General features: G+C 37.5%; 1 protein-coding gene across 1 annotated transcript in view; it reads right to left on the bottom strand.

The window, feature by feature from the left end:
- loaf (lost and found) overlaps positions 1-19901 on the bottom strand; it is a 256473-nt gene that overhangs the window by 179087 nt on the left and 57485 nt on the right. The window lies entirely within an intron of this gene.

Raw genomic sequence — 19901 nt, 5'->3', positions numbered from 1 at the left:
GAAGAAACACGGTTGTTCCGTACTGTTTTGGCCGGATTTGGCATCTTGCCATTACGGTAAAAAGGCCATGGAGTGGTACGCCGCCAACAACGTGCAGGTGGTTCCCAAGGACAAGAACCCTCCCAACACGCCAGAGCTCCGCCCAATTGAGAAATACTGGGCTATTGTCAAGCGGAACCTAAAGAAGACCAAAAAAACTGCTAAGGGCGAGCAGCAGTTCAAGGCAAACTGGCTTTCTGCGGCGAAGAAGGTGGACAAGGTGGCTGTACAAAATCTGATGGCAGGGGTCAAGCGTAAGGCCCGGCAATTCGGATTTGGAAAAGCGGAAGCCTAACTGAATATTTTTCCTGAATTTTATACTAATTGAACTTGAAAAAGAAATTTAATTTGATTTTTTAAATAAACGATTTCACCGATTTACACCCGTTTTCCCTTGACCAAATTTTGACCGTATCACCCTTTATACAAAAGGTAGGAACGAGTTAAGGAAAAAAAAAGAACAACATTGAATAAAGCGGCATTGTAAACATCGGACAGGTTTTCTAGGGAGTAATACCGTTGACAGACATGATTGTAGTGCAACAATCCCAAATCTGAACATCAATCCTTATAGGGAATGAATCGTAGTGGTTCTATATAGTGTTTCAATATAATTTCAATGGCAACACACAATTAAAGTAGGTCAGTTTACCAAATGTTCATATCAGCAAAACTCGTTCTTTCGAATCAAACAAACAAACGGTTGCACAACGTGTCCATTAGAGGCTCACCTACTCAGAGACAACGATTATATTTCAAAACATAACTGCATCGGTATTACGAATTCATCAACATGATAGAACATTTATTAACAGTACAGAGTTGCGCTTTAAGAAAAGCCTTTCAGATCAGTAGGATTTAGAACCATAATAGGAAGATCCAGTAAAAAAATTTGAAAATAGAGAGTAGTTACCAGCGCATATCCTTGAGAAGAATCTCTTCGACATTATTCTCAAGCTGGTTAAGTATGAGGTAGGTAGGAGAAAATACTCTCTCGACAATTTAACAGCAGCAGTGACAAATTCACACATTTCAGGGTCATTTGTTTATAAACAGTTGCTACCGCGTCGTCTGCGATGCGCGCTAACTTAATTGAAAGCTTCGAGAAAGCTTAAAGCAAACAAAACATCGTACATGCATCCGTTCACCGACTTTCCATGAGATAAGTCTATATGCTATCTTAATCCATCTATCTCGCTTTATACATTACTGGAGAATAACTATTGTGTAGAGTTTAAGCAACCCATTCACGTATAAAAGGTTTTGAAGAATTAAGAATTGGCGCAGCTGTTCTGATGAGGAACTTTATTTGAGGAGCTCTAACCTTAGAATAAATGATCATCTAGAGAGAGCTAATTTCTTAATTCAACTTCGACTTTCACTATTGATTTTCTGTGAATAAAAGTCTGCTCGAGTGAAACGTGGATGTCCATCGTTTGGGGATTTCAATAGTACCATTGAGTATAGCCGAAGACTACAAATCAAGAAGACTTACAACTGTTCCCTTCTTCCATGCAAATGTCAAACGTCACTGATAACAGCGCCTCTGTCAATCAAAGGTGGAACTTTGAAGCACAAGTGTTAGTGAGACTGCTCATAAACAGTGACTGTGTGTGAGACCTAATTCGGTGACATTAAAAAAAAATAATCATAACACTGTATTCGTTGTTGTTGCAATTTGTATCATAATCCCAGCAAGCCGGTAGTTTTTCAACTCCAAACCGAAAAACTTGTCATGGTGGATCAAGTAAAGGATTGAAACTCGGATCGATACCTTTGAAAGTAACTTTTACTTGTGAACGGGGATCCGAAATATTGTTTATTTTGCCTGTTGGAAGCAATAAATTATAAGGAATTGGAAGCTTCCATCACTATTGAGTGAACTACCGTCATTTAGCAGCTGGTGAAAATTCGAGGATTCAAAAAGAAGAAAGATCCAGTACCTACATCACGATACCACGGAAGGCGTAGCAAGATCTAATGTCGGAGAAAATGAATATGAAAGATTGAAGGACTGCAGTCCCAAACGGTACGTATGGATAAAGAATATATTTCCATTTTAGATGTTGTCAGAACATGAAACCACCGGATAGTGATCCTCTGTATGCTCGTTTGCGTTGCGTTGACGTAAATTTGACAGTTAGACAATAGATTTAGCTGTCATTTTGCCGCAACGCATCCGATCCGGATCTAATGTGCGTGGGCCTTTACTGCTACACCAACCGTTCCATCATTCAACATATAATGTTGGAGGACCATCTTGGCAAAATCTCAAATAGTTCAACAAATTATTTGTACTCTCCTGCCTTTTTGCACTTCCAACTAACACAATAAGAAATTATAATTACGAATCATAACATTAACTACACAGAAAAAGGAAAATCCTTTCTTTTCTCAGAAAAAGAAAGCTAACGCTTCACGCACCGGTCATCTTCTTGGAGGAGGAGAAGCACAGCTTCATAATAAACGGAAATTTTGTGCATTTGTGATCGATCGCGCTGTGGTTGCACTTCATGATGGCGTTCACCGCCAGGGCTACGCTCGGGAACTCGACCAATCCGGAGGAGGAACTTTCCGATTTCAGCAGGAACATTCGCACTTGCGACGGGTGGCAGTCCTTGGTGGTGAATGCAGTCAGCAGCAGGGCATCGGACGGCATACGGGTGGGGTATTGAATAAGTGGAGAATACGATTTTTGCTGGCCTGGGAAGTAATTGTCCGGCAGAGTGTACGTTCGTCTGCGATGGCGTCTCCCATCTAGACCATGGCGGTACCCTCTTTGGTCTTCAGGAACTTTATTCCGACATTTCCATACAGGTGATACAAATTGAATAGCTTATCGGTGATGAAAATCAAAACAAAAACAAGAGCTGTTAAAATACCGGGTTGCCAAGCAAGACATTATTCACAAGCAAACAAAAGTCAGTTCAATGACTTCTTGGCACTGCCGATACAGCTGCAGCACACTGAGGTACACTGAGGTACACTGAGAAAAATGTTGGCGCAAATTAAGTGTGTAGAGTGACCACCCCTTGCACACACCATCATACACGGGTTCCACTTTTGCTCAGAAGAGGCGTTGCCGTTACTGTTTCCTGATTTTTGGAAGAGTTGCCAGTCTTCTTGATTTGTAGTCTTTGGTATAACGGTACTACAATCATGTATATCGATGGTTTAAGCTTCACGATTACAATGAGATCAACTGATTCACTTTTTAACATGTCCTGTGATAGGCTTTAAGAGAAGCGTGAAGGTTACTATACTGCAGTTCTAGTAGCATTGAACTCGCCAAAAAAAAACTCGCTCTTCTAACAGATATAACATTGTGATTACTGGTAACGAATTACCTAGACTAGCAGATTTTTTTAGCAATGATTTCTACTGGGAAAACTGTACTATATGGTGAGATATATCAAGAATATAGGAAACTCATCAAAAATGATCAGCGTGTAGATTTTCTTTTTCATCGAAAATTTTTTCAAAATTCCTTATACCTTAACAATCCCACCCCGTGGAATTGACCAGCTAGGTGTATTTGATCACTTAAGCTTTTCATTATTACTGTTTAATTATAATACATTTTATATTGCATGATATAGAAGTAGAATGTATGCTTACATCCTTGAACAACAAATATGTACACATTAAGAAAAATAAAGAGAAATGTCAGTGATCAAATACACCCCTGATCAATTTTACTTTTTTATATCTAGACCTGAGTTCTCATTCACATTTACAATTCAAAGGTGACTAAAGTCCTAGTGATGTAGCGGTCCATCCGTCACCTCATTAGAAGGCATTTGGGATTTATCACTGCGTCTTAGGTGGAAGCAACCATGCACCGAGTTTTAGTTGGCGCAACATTGTAAACCACGTCAAATCTTAATAGAAGTTGGATCAGCAAAAAAGTAAAAGAGTATATGGAAGCGATACAAGCTCCAATGACCGAGAACTGTCTTGGCCACGCCTATGCAATTGGTGAGGATAGGAAGGATTGTTTAGTTGAATACTTACTTTAGAGAGATGCAGAGAACTCTACGACGCCTTGAATGCTGTCTAATGGTTTCCATTAATATATTTAGAGCAATTTATATTGATAAATTGGCAAACAGATTTCGCTGGAAAGTAACATCCTAATGCATGAAAAAAACCAATATGATCTTAAATGACACCAGCTTCACTAAATAACCAGTGATGCTGTCAAAACAATCTTCTGCAATCAAGGATTACAAGAAAACCGATGCACGAGATGATCCGAAAACAAATGAATCCAAGATATAGGCAATGCATTAAGTTCACATGTACACTAGCGTCACGTAGGGAGGTAATAGGTCTGTTCCCGTACTTGTTTTTCTGTAAGATTCTGTACAGCAAAAAGCAAAATAATGTTCCCGTACTTGCTACACAATATTATTTTCTTACAGAAACTAACTGAAATCTTCAGCAACCTACAGCATAATCGAGACTAGAACAGACCTAATTTTGAGCTAATCTGTCCACCATCTATGGAATTCAGGTAGCCAATAATCAAAAATAATTTTCGCAGAATCGTGATCTGTGTTTGTTCAATAAAAGGTTACTCAACGAAGATGCAGTTCTCTAAGCGATGTAGGGGAAAGTGGGGCAGTTCGGCTACCAATCACTAATACAGTGGCAAATTCGACGGATTTTAAACCAAATTGACATCATGACTACGCATTGAATACAAAAAGTTAACTTTTGAATTTTTTTAAAGAGGATTTAAAAAATGTTCGTTTTATAACCGAAATAAAACCATTTGGGTAAAATGAGCACCCTATCCGTGTGTTTTAAGCGCCTTTGTAATTAACAGTTTAAGCATAAAAAGATTAAAAATAATCGATTATTTTTTGTAGAATAAATTAAATTTAAGAAAACTGTATATTTTCAGTTATCTGAATGACAGATTTTTTCCAAAACAGCTGCTTTAAAACGTGATTTTATACAAAACAGTCATATTTATGAAAGGAATAATGCAAAATTAAATAATTTTAGAAGAAAATGTCCCGAATGGACTTAAGTAATGTTTTAATAAGAAAAACTTTAATATTTATTTAAAACTAGAAAAACATCACTTAATTAAGATGCATCAGTTGATTATGGTAATTTTAATACTATTACTTACTTGGAATTAGTCCAAGAAGCATTTTCCTCGTGTTTGTGCTGAATTAATGTTCATATTTCAAGATCCATGGTCTATAACTATGAAACTCAATTATCAATTTTGATTAAATTTTCACCACTTAGTCGTAAATGTATAATAAACAAACTTGTAACAAGATTCTGGCTCCGACCACTAAGGACGCAATGTAGATTAAAACCTGCGTCCAGCTTTACTTTTACCAGGCTTCTAAAAATTATATTAAAAAATACCTTCCAAAGACGACATAACAGAATCTGTTAATGCGATGAAACATTAAAAATGTTGTATGCTTTTTATGCAGGTCTGTAAAATAATCTTATATTTTCCGGTTGGGTGTATAAATAAATAATTAGATAGGTGACCAGTCAAGTTTTCATAAATCTATCTATCTGTAGTAAAGAAATACTCGTTCTTTTTAGTAGGAATACATCCGATCTCCCCTCTATCTCACATATGAAGCCCTTGCTTTTAAAGCCATCGTAATTATTTTTCTGGTAATGGAAATGAACACTGATGGGATTTCCTGTACAACGTCCATGTTTTTGGAGTTGGTTGGAAATGCTAACATGAAGCTTTAGTGTGATGATTTATTAGCTAGAGAATGATCTTTAGAAGAGGGTAGGTGGATAGTTCCGTTAGAGCAGTATGAAAATTGAATAGAAGTTGAAAATGAGCGAAGGGCCATTAATGCGACAGTTTTTCAAGAGAGACGCACATTTTTGCCTAACCCGTACGATGTACGCGGGGACTTGAAGTATGTCTCCAAGTCCACAGGCAAAAATGTGCGTCCCTCTTTTTGCTCATAAACTGACTGCGGCTGTGGAATAGTTCTAGTGACGTTTTCATCACTACCTAAAGCCCCACGTTGCGAGAGCATTTCCAGTCGATGGTGTGTTATAATGCAGTTCTTCTTTACCCAACTATTGTGTTGCTCCTCTCGTCATGACCAACGTGATCATCTCAGAGAGAAAGCATGTTTTTGTTCCAAATGATATATTTCATATGTCCGTAGACATTTTCTAGACATCAACAATAAGTCACGGTCGGGTCACAGCCAAAAAGTGCACATCAATTGTACATTGCCATGAAAATACGGTATCTCCCTTTAATTCAACTATGCGTTCTTCATTGCGCAGTTCTGAAATGAATTTCAAGCAACGCGCTTACAAACAAAGTTTTCATTTTGCGACTACACCGTTGTTCCTTAGAGTGGCTGAAATGCTACCAAAGCCTTGAAAAAAAATCGCTTAATAAATTATTCAAAACACGTACCAGTTTACACAGCGATAGCTCTGTTTTTTTTTTTTTAAACTAGAGGATCAAAGCGACTGGTAAGCGAAAACCGTAGAATACTCAACATAAATTGCTGCTAAAGAAAGATTAAAAAAGCTTCCTCAAGTTTTGATGAGCTTTAAAGGTTTTTGAAAAAAATGTTTTATTCTGAAAATATTGTGAACTGATATGGGGTAGGTTTTTTTACATTGGAGTTTTGAGAGATAAGAGATTCTAGAGCATATTTAAAAAAAAGCTTGCTTACATATGAAATATCGAACTTTTTTGACTTGCTCGTCGCTACACTCCTCTAATTAAAAAAAAAAAAAAACAACGAGCGAAATAATCCAAATTTTATGTTTTTTCGGGTAAAAATATAGTTTAATTTCATCTATTCATATAAGTCTTATATTTACTAATGTGTGTGCTAAAGCAAATTAAGAACTGAACAACATATTTTCTGAGAAATATTCAGCATATTCGAACCCAGGATTTCAATTTGAAATATATGGTGCCTTCCTGTTTTTGGCAACGCATGATTTTTTGTTTTCTTTACTTTCTAAACAAATAAAACTAAAGGATTGACGATCTCCATGTTTGATTAGACTGGATCCTGAATTCTTTGGAGATCCTCTCTACTTGATATTTCATGATACATTGTCCAGAAAGTTCTAGCACAAATTGTAGAAAATAAATACTTGATGAGGTAGTGTTGCCAAAAACGGGAAGGCACTGTATTTTCAAATATCATGACAAACCTCGTCCAAATGTAATTTTCAATGCGGTTCCTAAACAAACTTAAAAAATAACCTCTGCTCTCTAGACCCCCTCACAACTCAGCCTTTTCTACAAAACAACAGAGAGAAAAGGTGCAAAGTTAAATTCCATTTTCACCCAGCTCATTTCAAAATCAAGTATCGTTCTCGTTCGCAACCATCGTCATCTCTAAGCGACGATCGGCGAGCTGGGAACTGTTTAGTTTCTACTCTAAATAACCCTCTACGTAGCTTCGGGGTTGGGTATACAATAATAGAAAGCAGGACAAAGCAAAAGAGCACCAACAGTCCTTCCCCCGCACCCCCTGACACTACTGTCCGAAATGTCTTTTTCCACGCAAAAGGACGAATCCCATCAGTTCATTTTTTTTTTTAGATGCCATTCTGTACACCGGAGGCTTTTAGTACCAGCACCGGCATCGTCAGCCAGTAGTGGCATGCCTTCGTGGAAACTGTAATCAACTGGAACGGTTTGTTAGTTTATCAAATAGCAACGTGTAGCGAGTACGAAATAAGCACTAATTAAATCCGAAGCTACAATTACCCCTTTCATCGTCGATACCGATTTTCACCCTCGACTACTCCGAAATTATCGCCCACTGCTGTAGGAAGTGCTGCGGCCATGCTTAGCGTGCGTTGGGATGGCGAGTGATGTGCCCTTCGGGGCGGGTGTTAATTCCGAATAGAAATAAGAATTATAAATGTTGGGCAACCGAAACGCGGAGGTACAATGAAACGCAATTATACGTGTTGGCCCCTCCGGGAGGCAGAAGGATCAAGTAGAAGGAAATTAAATGCTGATGGATGAAAAATCGTAATAAATTTGGAGGTTATAATTGATTTTTCGCAGAAAATATGACAGCGTAAATCATTTGATGGTGTGAACTGTTTACTCATAATAGAATTATAAATCAAACAGAGTAGATGTACTAGTTATGGTTATACGTTCCTATTATGGTCTGTTGAAATTATGGTTTACCATCCAAAAGGTCTTGTTAATTTGAACAACTCTGTTTGAGCAGTCAAGTTATGCAAGCAAGTTGAAGTTAAATGGCACCCTATAGGGCACCCCATAGCATCTGGTGCGAGAATTAAGAACTGTCCTGTTTGTCACCCAATGCCAATAGGTTTTGCCTATATATCATCTAAACATGTTTAGGCAAGCAATTAAAATACTAGCACCGCATGATGAGTGGATTCGGAACTGAATTGTTCACAGTGCTGGTAGCAGGTCACTTTTTAGTGACTTGCTCACTATTTTGAAGCCAGTCACTGAAAAGTAACTTTTTACACCAAAATGTCACTAAATTCACTATAGAGTGAAATTTTAAAATATCAACAAAATGTTTAAATTGAGTACTTGGCACTAAGAAAGTCTAAAGTAGTTTTGACAAAATATACATATCTGTTAAACAATTGAAAATTTTAACCAGTGAACTACAAAACTTTAGAACACCAGGAAAACTATTGGGAAATGCCTACAATTTCGATTAAAAATAGGGTAAAATATACCTCCTTTCCCACAAAATAAATTGTAAGCCTTGGAATCTTTCCAAAGGTATTTTTCTGTGATAGATTTTCAAAAATCTTTTAAGGATAATTAAGAACTTTAAAAAATCCAAAGAAGAAGACTACGAAAGTCTCATGTAAAATTAAGTGCTCTGAGGACCGATTTCTTCTTCTGCGCTTAAACCTTAAGCCAGGTTTAACTATATAGTTAAACTTGGCATAACACATACGAGCGTCGCTTTTGAATATTTGTTTAAATTATCAGAGACGCAAAGTTCAGCACCGAAACAATTTTGGGAATAATTCTAATATGATTGAGAGTGCATTTTAACGAGAGTTCCTGAAAAGAATTCTATGATGATTGGATGAGAATGCTAGGTCCAATTCTAATAAGAATCCAAAATTAGTTCTGGAATTTTGCTTGTGATGAAAATTCCATGAAAATCCCGTGAACTCCAAAAATGGTCTCTCCGGATAGTTCTAAAAGATTTCTGCAGTGATTTGTGACGATGCTTCCAATAGAATTCTAAAGAGTTCGAAATAAATTCCGAGAAGAATTCCAATGGAATCGAATTTTGAGGGTTCAATCTCAAAGGAACTCTGAAAAGAGTTTCAAAGTTTGTGATGGATTTTTGTTTTGAGATTCTGAGGAAATACTCTGGGGATTCTAAGGAGAATACGAATGGAATTTGCAATTGAATGCAAGGGAGTAGTCCAAGATTATTCTAAGCAGAAATTTATGAAATTTCTGAGGTTAATCGCATGGAAATTCTAAGGATGGATTTATGGAGTAGAGGGAGTAGAGTTGATAGTTCCGTACTATAAGGCAGTGTGAAAATTGTATATACACAGTAGAAAGCGAGCAAAGGACAATTTTGAGGAAGGTGTGAGTGTGAAACAATCGATAGAACTGTTTCCGCACATCAGAGGTACATGAGCAAATATGCGATCATCCCTTTTTTTCAGTGGTGGCAGGGGGAAACACCCCTCACCATCCCTCATTAACGGATGAGCTTGGTAAATGAGATGCTCTACCCTATTCGTCCCTTCCTCAAAATTGTCCTTTGTTCGCTTTCTACTTTCTATATACAAATTTCAAACTATAACGGAACTATAAACTCTTTACTTTCATCTTTTCATCTATCGTATAAAATGTCCAATTTAATTCTGATATTTCATGTTAATCATTTCCAACTACGAAAATAATCTTTCTCCAAGAATTTTATTGATTTTTCTGCAAAAAATTTCAAGAATGCAATATTATGTTTGTAATAGCTTATTTCCCTCTAAGTTTAGGAGAAGAGGAATAGTTCTAGAAAAGTTCTTGAGATCATTCTGAAGAAATTCTATGAAAATTTCCTAGAAAATTATCAAAGTTATCTACCTAGATATATCAAATATTTAAAGATTTCGAACGCAGGAATCAAATTCAAGATCATAAAAATGGGAATTACTATATGCTAGTCATCATGTACAACGTAAGCAAAAGTAAATTATTCAAATCACTTCAAATGCTCTTCACAGGGGATTCCGTTGTTAAATTCGATTAAATTAGAGGAATTTATGAAATTTGATTTTGAGTTTTATGGCATAAAAAGTTTATTTCAATATCAAACCGTATTTGAATTTCTAAGTTACCTACTATTATATCGCATCAGCACTACCAGCCCTGTGTTCACCATCCAAAAGGTCTTGTCTATCTAACTCTGCTGATGTACTGATGTATTGTGCTGAAGCGCTGCTTACTCAGCGGAGTACCTGCTCCTACAGGATTAAATTTAAATTTACCTAGCTTATAAGTGACAATGTATCTGGGCTAATATATATTCGGTAAAATGCGATTTTTTCTTCAGTCGAGTATTAGTACAAGACACTGAAGAAGTCTGCACATTGTAGAAGAAATACGCGTACCTGTCAAGGATAAGAAAGTAAGGTAGTGGAATTAAATGGAAATTACTAAGGAGACTCTCATTTTCCCGCGGGTTTTGCGTAAGTGACTATGCTTACGGGTCCGCCCCTCCGTTTTTAGCCCTTCATACAGCATTATTAGGAATTCGATGTACTCGATGTAACTCCATTCGATCTTGCTATTAAGTGGAGCCTTACAAATATACATTTCATAAGTATTTCTTATGAAATTCTAACGTTCCGTGGAATTCTTACTCATTGTAGGTTAACTGGGCCTAACGGGCTAAGTCTAAAAGAATACTAATCGTTCCCTGATGCCATACAGACTAGAAGTGTTAAGAGTCAATTTATTGGCCTTATAATTCTATTACAGGTGTTTCATGGATCGACTCCTGATTCAGATATCAACTTCAGATAACTCAAGAGGTTTTTTTTTTCCTTGATTTGTTTTCCGTGCTGAGCACCAATGCTACCGACGCCAGGGAGGCAGCTCCCACACCGGAACCCTACCTATCGACCCATCAACTCATGAACCGGGGACCAACGGCTTTACTTCCCTTCCGAAGGAAGACGTGATCAGAGATGTTATATGCCTCAGAACATCCCGGCGGCGCCAACTGGGATTGAACCCAGGCCTGCTGGGGTGAGAGGCAATCACGCTTACCACTGCACCGCCACTAACTCAAGAGGTTGCATGGGTTAACTTAAAAAAAATGTATTAGACGAAGCCGGATAAATTTTGAGTCTTGAGTGAATTCCAGATTTCTTGCAGTATAAACCAGGAGACTAAAGACTCCTAATATCTATTGGGTCAACCTCACTGGGTTACGTTCAATGGTCAGCTTTGAGGCATTGACTCTTTCGGGACAACTTTTTACAAACACATTTTGGGTATGGATTAAACCTTTTCCGTAGGACGATCCGTTGGTTGAGTGGCAAGCGTGATTGCTTTCACATCCCAGTGTGTATGGGTTCAATTCCAGCCGAGGTCATTGGAATTTTTCTAATGCTAAAAAAAAAATCTATGGTCCTGGCCAATGTGTTGATGAGATCTGTAAGTTTCAGGTGTGGCAGTCGCTTCCCTGGTACTCGATTGCCGTCGGTGATTATAATCACCAACAGGCAATCGACGCTCGATGGTGATTGGCACTCGATTGCGGAAAATATACCGACGCTAAATAAAAGATTAAAAAACCATTTTTGGTAGTTTTATCAAAAATCCCTCAAAAAAGCAAAATATTTTCATAAACACAGGGCTTCATTCAGGAAAACCGAGAAAAATCTTGACCAAGAAAATCGGGGAAAAATCTTGATGATAGTACATTTTGATTCTATCATTTAAATAGCTTCTGAATTTATATAGGTGATACTGGTAAAAACTGTTTAAACGTATTTCATTGGTCAAGATATGGATGTGCTTCCGTTTCTCAAATCACACAACGTTCCTACATTTTTTTGGCCTGATTTAGCCTCTTGTCACTACTCTTAGGACGTTCTGGAGTGGTACAAGACGAATGGGGTCAATGTCGTACCGAAGGATCTCAATCCCCCAAACACACCTCATTGCGGCCGTTCGAGAGATACTGAGCTATTATGAAGCACGAACTCCGTAAGCATCCTAAAGTTTTCACTAAGGAGCAGGAAATGTTGAAATCATTGTTGAAAGCAGAAAAAAATGTCGTTGTACAAAACCTTATGGGTGGAATTAAGAAGAAAGCTCGGGCATTTGAGTTTGGTGAAGAAATAGAGTGAAATAACGTTCCCTGAAAATTTCATGCAAACATCAAGTGTGGGTTTCAGCAACGTACATTCACAAAAACCTTAATATTTTGCCATGAAATACTGCAAAGCTTTAAGCAAAAAATGACGCACCTTTAAATTTATTGAAACCCTGGATACAATTTATTTTGGGACATCCTAAGCTATCCAGATAACATAGTTGGTAAAGACACGGTATTACCAAGCCGGAAGTGACGGGTTCGATTCCCGGTCCGGTCGAGGATATCTTCCGGGTTGGACATTTTTTTGACACCCCTAGGCATAGTGCAACATATGCTTGCCACACAATATACAAATTCATTTGGTTGGCATGGAAAGGTCTCAATTAATAACTGTGAAAAAGTACATCTATAACACTAAATTGAGAACCGGCAAAACGCTTTGAAATGAAGATCATATTACACCGCGGCGCGTATTACACGATTATTACGCAGGCTAATAGTTTCGAAAATTTGAAGCTCAACAGATCCGTCCGTATGAAATTTATTCCTTGAATCTACTTGAGATGTATTCTTAGAAACAATTTCCATCACTGTTTTTCTCTACTTCATCAGAATAGTCTAAAAATGTTCCATTTATATGCACAACCAAAGCAACTATATGAAACATAACAGCACCCGCACCTGAGCCCCAAAATGTGCTTCGGGAACCATTCAGAACACATGTGATTTAGCCGGATCGAAACGCTATGATCAACGAGATTTCAAGGTAAATTGAGATTCTCCATCATCAATTGCGTATTCTATGCTACTCCAAAACTGAATCGTGCGAAAGTCATTCGTCCGAATGACAGATATGGCAGGTACGGTACAGGACCTAGCCCGGTGCAATTATAATTCTACTTTGGATGTAGATCCACCAGCCGTCGTTGGCATCGTCCGGAACGGGAAGAAAGCACCAAAAGACTTCTCTCGAGAGTGTATACGAGCGAGCAGTCAGGCGGGAGCTTTTCCATCTTCTATACATACGATGACGCACCATGGGAAGGTCCCATACAAACAGGTGGCCAAAAATATGTTTGCCACTTGAACCGATTTTATTTTGTTCTGATTGATATTATATTTCTAATGGAATAGATTTTCTATCTATAAATATGATAGCGTAAGTTAGTCCACCTGAAACCACCTCTCAATGTTGCACCAACGACTTCATTCTCTCATAAATAGTTTAGAAGAACTTAAGAGAAACTCTTTATTTTCGAATCTTTTTGTGAAAACAAAATCAACAATTTTTACGTTCATTCTCATGTAAATTTACATAAACGTGCACACTATCGGAAAGCTGTGGTTTCAAGCGAAAAATATATGTACTGCAACTTTTATTAGGGTGAATAAGATACAGAAAGTGGTAGTTGGAAAATAGGTTTTTTTTCCTATTATTTCTCAGTTTTTTTTTTAACTTTGATAACTTGTATTTTTGCTTGCTAGGCAGAAATATCTTAAGGTTACCTTAGCTATAATATCTACTTTGATATTTTGAATCGGTGAAAGTCTGTCTTCTTCATATTGGCCACCTGAATCCCCGTAGTGCGACGGTAGCTGTGTTCGGGCGGTCGACCGACTGTCACAGGTGCTATGCTGCCACTGTCTTTATCCTTTCTCAGCATGTATAGTGAATGTAGGTACTGAACCGATCCGTCCGAGAAGAGTCTTCATGGTTTGGGTGACATTCAACAGCACGATTTTGACGACGGCAGCCTGCCAGGTGGGACTGCTGGCTGAGTCCGGCCGGGTTTTTCGAAATCACTCCTTGCGGAATCAGTCGGAATGTGTAGGAGAGTATGTGTACGTGTGCACTCATGCTTACCAGTTCTGAATTTAGAATCACCAGTAGGTACCCGGCATTCAAACGGATGGAAATTTGTGGCGAACGTTTCATCTTTATGAATGTGATGTGGTTTGAGCGCTTTACTATTTAGTCTCGGTTGGGACAGTCAGGATCGTAGTTGGTGTGTCAGTTTAGATAATCGGAGGTACCTAGCTACGCCACTGCATATATGATTGTAGGCAGGTGCAGCGTTCCAGGAGTACGAAGGCCATACTAAACACCCGTCGAGGAAAGAGAAATATACATGAAAGATCATCAAGGATTTCTTATAATCTCGGTCTAAGCTTTTCATTTGCATATAAATTAGATAATAGTGGTTTCCATTTGCTGGTTTGCCATTGGAGTATTTGGAGGCTTCTGGGATTTCTTTCATCCCGCAGATGCACCCATCTCAAATCAAACGGTACAAAAAGTGACAGATTCCGTTGACTGATGCGAGGATGCGTTTGCGTATACGACAAACATCTTCCATCAATATTGATCAAAATTGATTGCCAAAGCTTGTTCGTTCACACACATACACACATTTCGGACCATGAAAGTTAATTAATCATATTTGCTTTGGAAAAAGATATCCTATCGACACAATCTTAATAGCCCGAATTGCTGTGTAGCAAAGCAAATATTGACGAACGGACGAACAAACGACCATGCGTCCTCCCCATAAACGGAAGACCGAACCCACAAAAAAAACCAACCCACTTCTACCGCCTCGTTTTGGCGACTAAAAAATAAGAGTCGAATCATGTGTGAGTGCGTGTGAAACGAAATATCAAATATTCACGAACTTTAGCTCGGTGATTTCGTCGCCGCAAATTGGTGCGATTTATTACGTTTTAATTATGTGCATCGCAATGGGATTCAATTAACGAGCTGGGTTATAAATATCCTCCACAATGTTTGATGTGGATTTCTACGCCTTCCATCCCCCCCACATCCTCTTGATACAGCACAATGCAGCATGGCACTGTTGGGTGTTGGATGGATGCCGGAGCCTTTTGCCACATATAAATAATCAAAATTTATGTAATTTAAAATAATCAAACCGACACGAAGCCAAGTGCTCTCTGTGCACAGACAGTGAGCAATTATTATTATTGTGTATCAAGATTGAATTTCCGTTCAGCTGTATTGCTGAAAATCGAACTGTTAATCATTGGTGCGCTCCATGGTTGCTAATTTATCGCACCATCATTATGTCAAACAGCGAAAACGATAGATTTAAACGGTGCGAAAATGCTCGTTTGTTGTGGCAGTGCTACAAGTGTTTAAATGCGTGCGTAGTGTCCACTGGAATTAAATTATTTGCATTGGCATTTTGTTTGTTAATTTCGGGACAGTAATGCTAGTGTGGGTCGTATTTTTTATATTTTTTCATAAACTGTTGTACAACTACAATTGTCATAAAATCCATTGTATCTCCTTAACTCGTAAGCCATTGTCAAGGCTATTACAAAAGGCGCGGATTTCGCGATTTGTCGCGGATTTGAACATTCAGTCGCGAAAATCGCGGAATTATTAAATGATGTCACGAAAATCGCGAAGGCACTGATGTGCTGTCATCAATTTTGTTGTTCATTTGGCTCTCATTTTTTTACCGATTCAAACCAAACACCCTGCAAATAATCAAGAAATGATCTCAATTCCATAAGTCACACCGGATTTAAACGGAAATTCCCTGAGGTCTGTCCAATGTGAGAAATTTTCCTTTTTTTCCAATATGAACATAGCATTTGTCGTTGTCAAATCATAAACGAATCGTATGTATGCGAGTAATTGCCATGTATGCCGCATATTCTAGGTTCACCAAATCGTCCTAGAGATCAGTTGATTTGTTCTACTATATCATCCAAGACTGCAATAATGTCTGTAGTATCGATATATGTCCAAACAGATTCAATGCGTCTATGTGGATTGTACCCGACCTATTGCTACGTATTCAAGATGTTATAGGTTCTGAAATCATTCTGGAGATCAGATTATTTTTCTGATAGATCACCCACGACTAATTCAATATCTGCAGTTTGCAGTGTCTATGTGGGTCATGCCAACCTATTTCCGTGTATGCCAAATTGTATGCCGATATTTCGATACTACAGATATTATCCTAGTCTTTGTTGATCTAGTAAAACAAATCATCTGAACTGCAGGACGATTTGGAGAACCTAGATCATCTGGTATACGTGGAAATAATTAAACATTATCCATATATACACTATGAATCTGTTTGGACATATTTCAATACTACAGACTTTATCCCAGTCATGGTTGATCTAGTAAGATAAATCATCTGAACTCCAGAACGATTTGAAGAACTTAAAACATCTGGTATACATGACAATAGTTCATGCATGATCCACATAGACACTGTGCATCTGTCTGGAAATATTTCGATACTAAAGACATTGTCCCAATCTCGGTTGATCTAGTAGATCAAATTATCTGAACTCCAGAACGATGTGAAGAACCTTGAACATCTGGATTACTCGGAAATAGATCATGCATGATCCACATAGACACATTGAATTTGATTGGACATTTTTCGATACTACAGACATTATTGCAGTCTTGGTCTAGTAGAACAAATCAACTGATGTCCTGGACGATTCGAAACACCTATAATTTCCGGTATACATAGTAATAAGTCGTACATGATCAACAAAGTCACATATATACGATTCGGTTATGATTTGACAACGAAAAGTGCTAGGTTCATATTAGAAATAAAAAAAAAATATCATGAAATTGTCTCACCACTGGACAGACCGTGTGGGAATATCAGTGTAAATACACAACCGCAACGTGACCAACAAATGTGATTTATAAAGCTCTGGTAATTTCTCGATTATGTGCAGGATGTTTGTTTTGAATCGGTAAAAAAAAGAAAACTAGAACCAAATTAACTACATTTAGGACAGCAAAATACGTCAGAGACGCAAAGGTTAATTTTCATTTCAAATGAAAATAATGTTTCACCAAATCTAGGTCGGTGTTTTGTTATGTTCACAAATTACTCAGAATTTATACTAAACATGAATAATTGAAGATGATTTTTAAATGAAATATTCAAGACTTACGGTTTATATTTATCTTGACGGTGATAGAGCAATTATTTTGTTAAACGGACAGCTAATAAAAGACTTCATTCGATCAGTTGACAATTTCATTTCCTACCTACGCGAACTTTGAAATGAAACTCAAAAATAACAAGAGAAAATATATATGTTCGAGCAATAAAAAACCTTGACTAATTAATACTTAATTGTCGATATTTAATTGTTCCAATTAAATATCTCGAAGTACCGTAAGTGGAGTGACATTGGGCCAAAAAATCAAAAACTTTCGTTACCTTCCTGACAACATTCACATTTTAGCAAGGAACACAATTTTATGCATGTGAATATATTTATCAATTATATATTTACGACTGTCATCAAAATGGTTGATTGAAATTGGTTTCTCATTTTACTAAAATTAAATTCAAATTAGACCAATGTAAAACCTTGTGTGGGATGACATTTGGCCAAAACATATATTTGGTTAAAATATCTTAAAATATGTAAATGTAACGTAGATATTTATTAGGAATACACTTGGTTATGATCACAATGGATGCACGACGTTAGGCATACGGTCGTTAGGCATACGGACGTTAGGCATACGTACGTTAGGCATACGGACGCTAGGCATAATGTACGATAGGCATAATGGACGTTGGACATAAAGGACGTTAGGCATAATGGACGTTAGGCATAATCTACCGGATAAATTCCAGAAGGATGATAATGGAGACCGTCTATTGATTGCTGACTTCGGTGACAATAATGAAAGAGCCTTAATTTTTGGAACTCATGAACGACGTCTTGGACAGGCAAAGTATTGGGTTACAGATGGTACGTTTGCCACAGTTCCTTGTTTGTTTCAGCAACTCGTCACTGTTCATGGAAGTATCGCTCCCTCACATAAGCAGACGGTTCCGCTAGTTTTCATTCTGATGACAACAAAATCAGAATCGTTGTATCGAAAAGTATGGCAGGAAATCCTGGAAGCAGCAGGTATGTTTTTTTGTTATTGAATGAAAAACCACAGAATCAACCACTCTTGATTTCATGAGCTGTTCTTTGGCATCATATTTTATTCAACCTTGGCTGTTTTTTTGTTATTGAATGAAAAATCACAGAATTCACCATTCTTTATTTCATGAGCTGTTCTTTGAGGAAAACCTTTTTTTCTTTGACTTTTGCAATAAGTGTGTAAGAATATATTACAACAAATGTGTGATTTTTTTATTTCTAGATGCGATTGATTTCAAGATATAGTTCAAAACTAAGCTAAGTTTTCATTGTAAGATTACTTAACCACTATCGCTACTAATCATGGATCTAAGTAAATATGTAGATACGTCACTTATGATATGATAAATAATGGATTCCAAACTGTGCTTATTAAATAAACTATGTTTGTTTAACTTGTATCATTTTTTATTCAACGCTAAGCCTAATTTAAGCATTGTTTACAGGTTTACAGGTTAAGCAGGTTTCTAGAGTTGCACAACAGCAAGGTATTTTATGCCTAACGTCCATTATGCTTAACGTATATTATGCCTAACGTCCATTATGCCTAATGACTTTATGCCTAACGTCCATTATGCCTAACGTCCGTATGCCTAACGTCCGTATGCCTAACGTATTTATGCCTAATGGGGTACACTCGATCACAATGAAACCCTCGTCTGTGGAAATAAAAAAAAACGTGTTTTTGCGATCAATGTGTACATTACAAGTAAAATTCAGCATTGTTGCTTTGTATTGAGTATTTTCTATTGCTGCTTTCCACTTGTCTCCTAGTCAAGCAGGTTTATTAGTAATTTTGTATTAATCTATTGGAGTTTTCCCTTCTTTTAGTCATCGTCTATTAGGTTAAAATGTTCATCAGTTTTTTTTTCTTAATAACCTTTAACCATATGGAGAGTAGGCCTCCAGGTTTGGTGACAAAGTGTTATTTTGGGCCATCCTAACCGAGTATCCATCCTGATCCTGATGAAACCAACCAGCTAACAAAATCTCATCTCCAGTCCTCAGGGAGATAAACTTATTCTTCTTCTTCTAGACTGTTTACACTTCTGTCGCGAGTGTTTTTCCGATTCTCAACTTAGTGTTTTAGATGTTATTAATTGAGAGCTTTTCATGCCAACCATCATGCGTGAATTTGTATATTATAGCATAATGATGCTCTCCATGGCCAGGGAAGTCAAGAAAATTCAAAACCCGAAATAATTCCTCGACCAGACCGGTCATAGAACCAGACGTCTGCAGCTTGGTAATACCGTATCTTTACTGACTAGGCTAACTGTGCGTTCACGTAGAGGTAAACACGGTCCCCAAAACAATAAAAGTCGCTCTAAAAATCCTTACCAACTGTTGATTGTAAGGACGTGGTCGTTATTGATCTTTAAAAAATGGAGGCTCTGAAACCTGTACAATAAGAATGGACGGTGCCCCATTATACACATCAAAAAAGATTTGTGGTGCTCGGCGACAACGTCCAGACGGTTGTTCCTGTTCATAACAAACTATCCTACTTAGGAACAGACTCAAAATGCGATTCTTCAAAGTGATAAACATTCAAAT

Source organism: Ochlerotatus camptorhynchus, unplaced genomic scaffold (genome assembly GCF_037179485.1).
Source record: "Ochlerotatus camptorhynchus isolate MF236.1 unplaced genomic scaffold, CSIRO-AGI_Acam_v1.1 ptg000234l, whole genome shotgun sequence".
Lineage (NCBI taxonomy): Eukaryota > Metazoa > Arthropoda > Insecta > Diptera > Culicidae > Ochlerotatus > Ochlerotatus camptorhynchus.
This window is presented reverse-complemented; position numbering and strand designations above follow the sequence as displayed.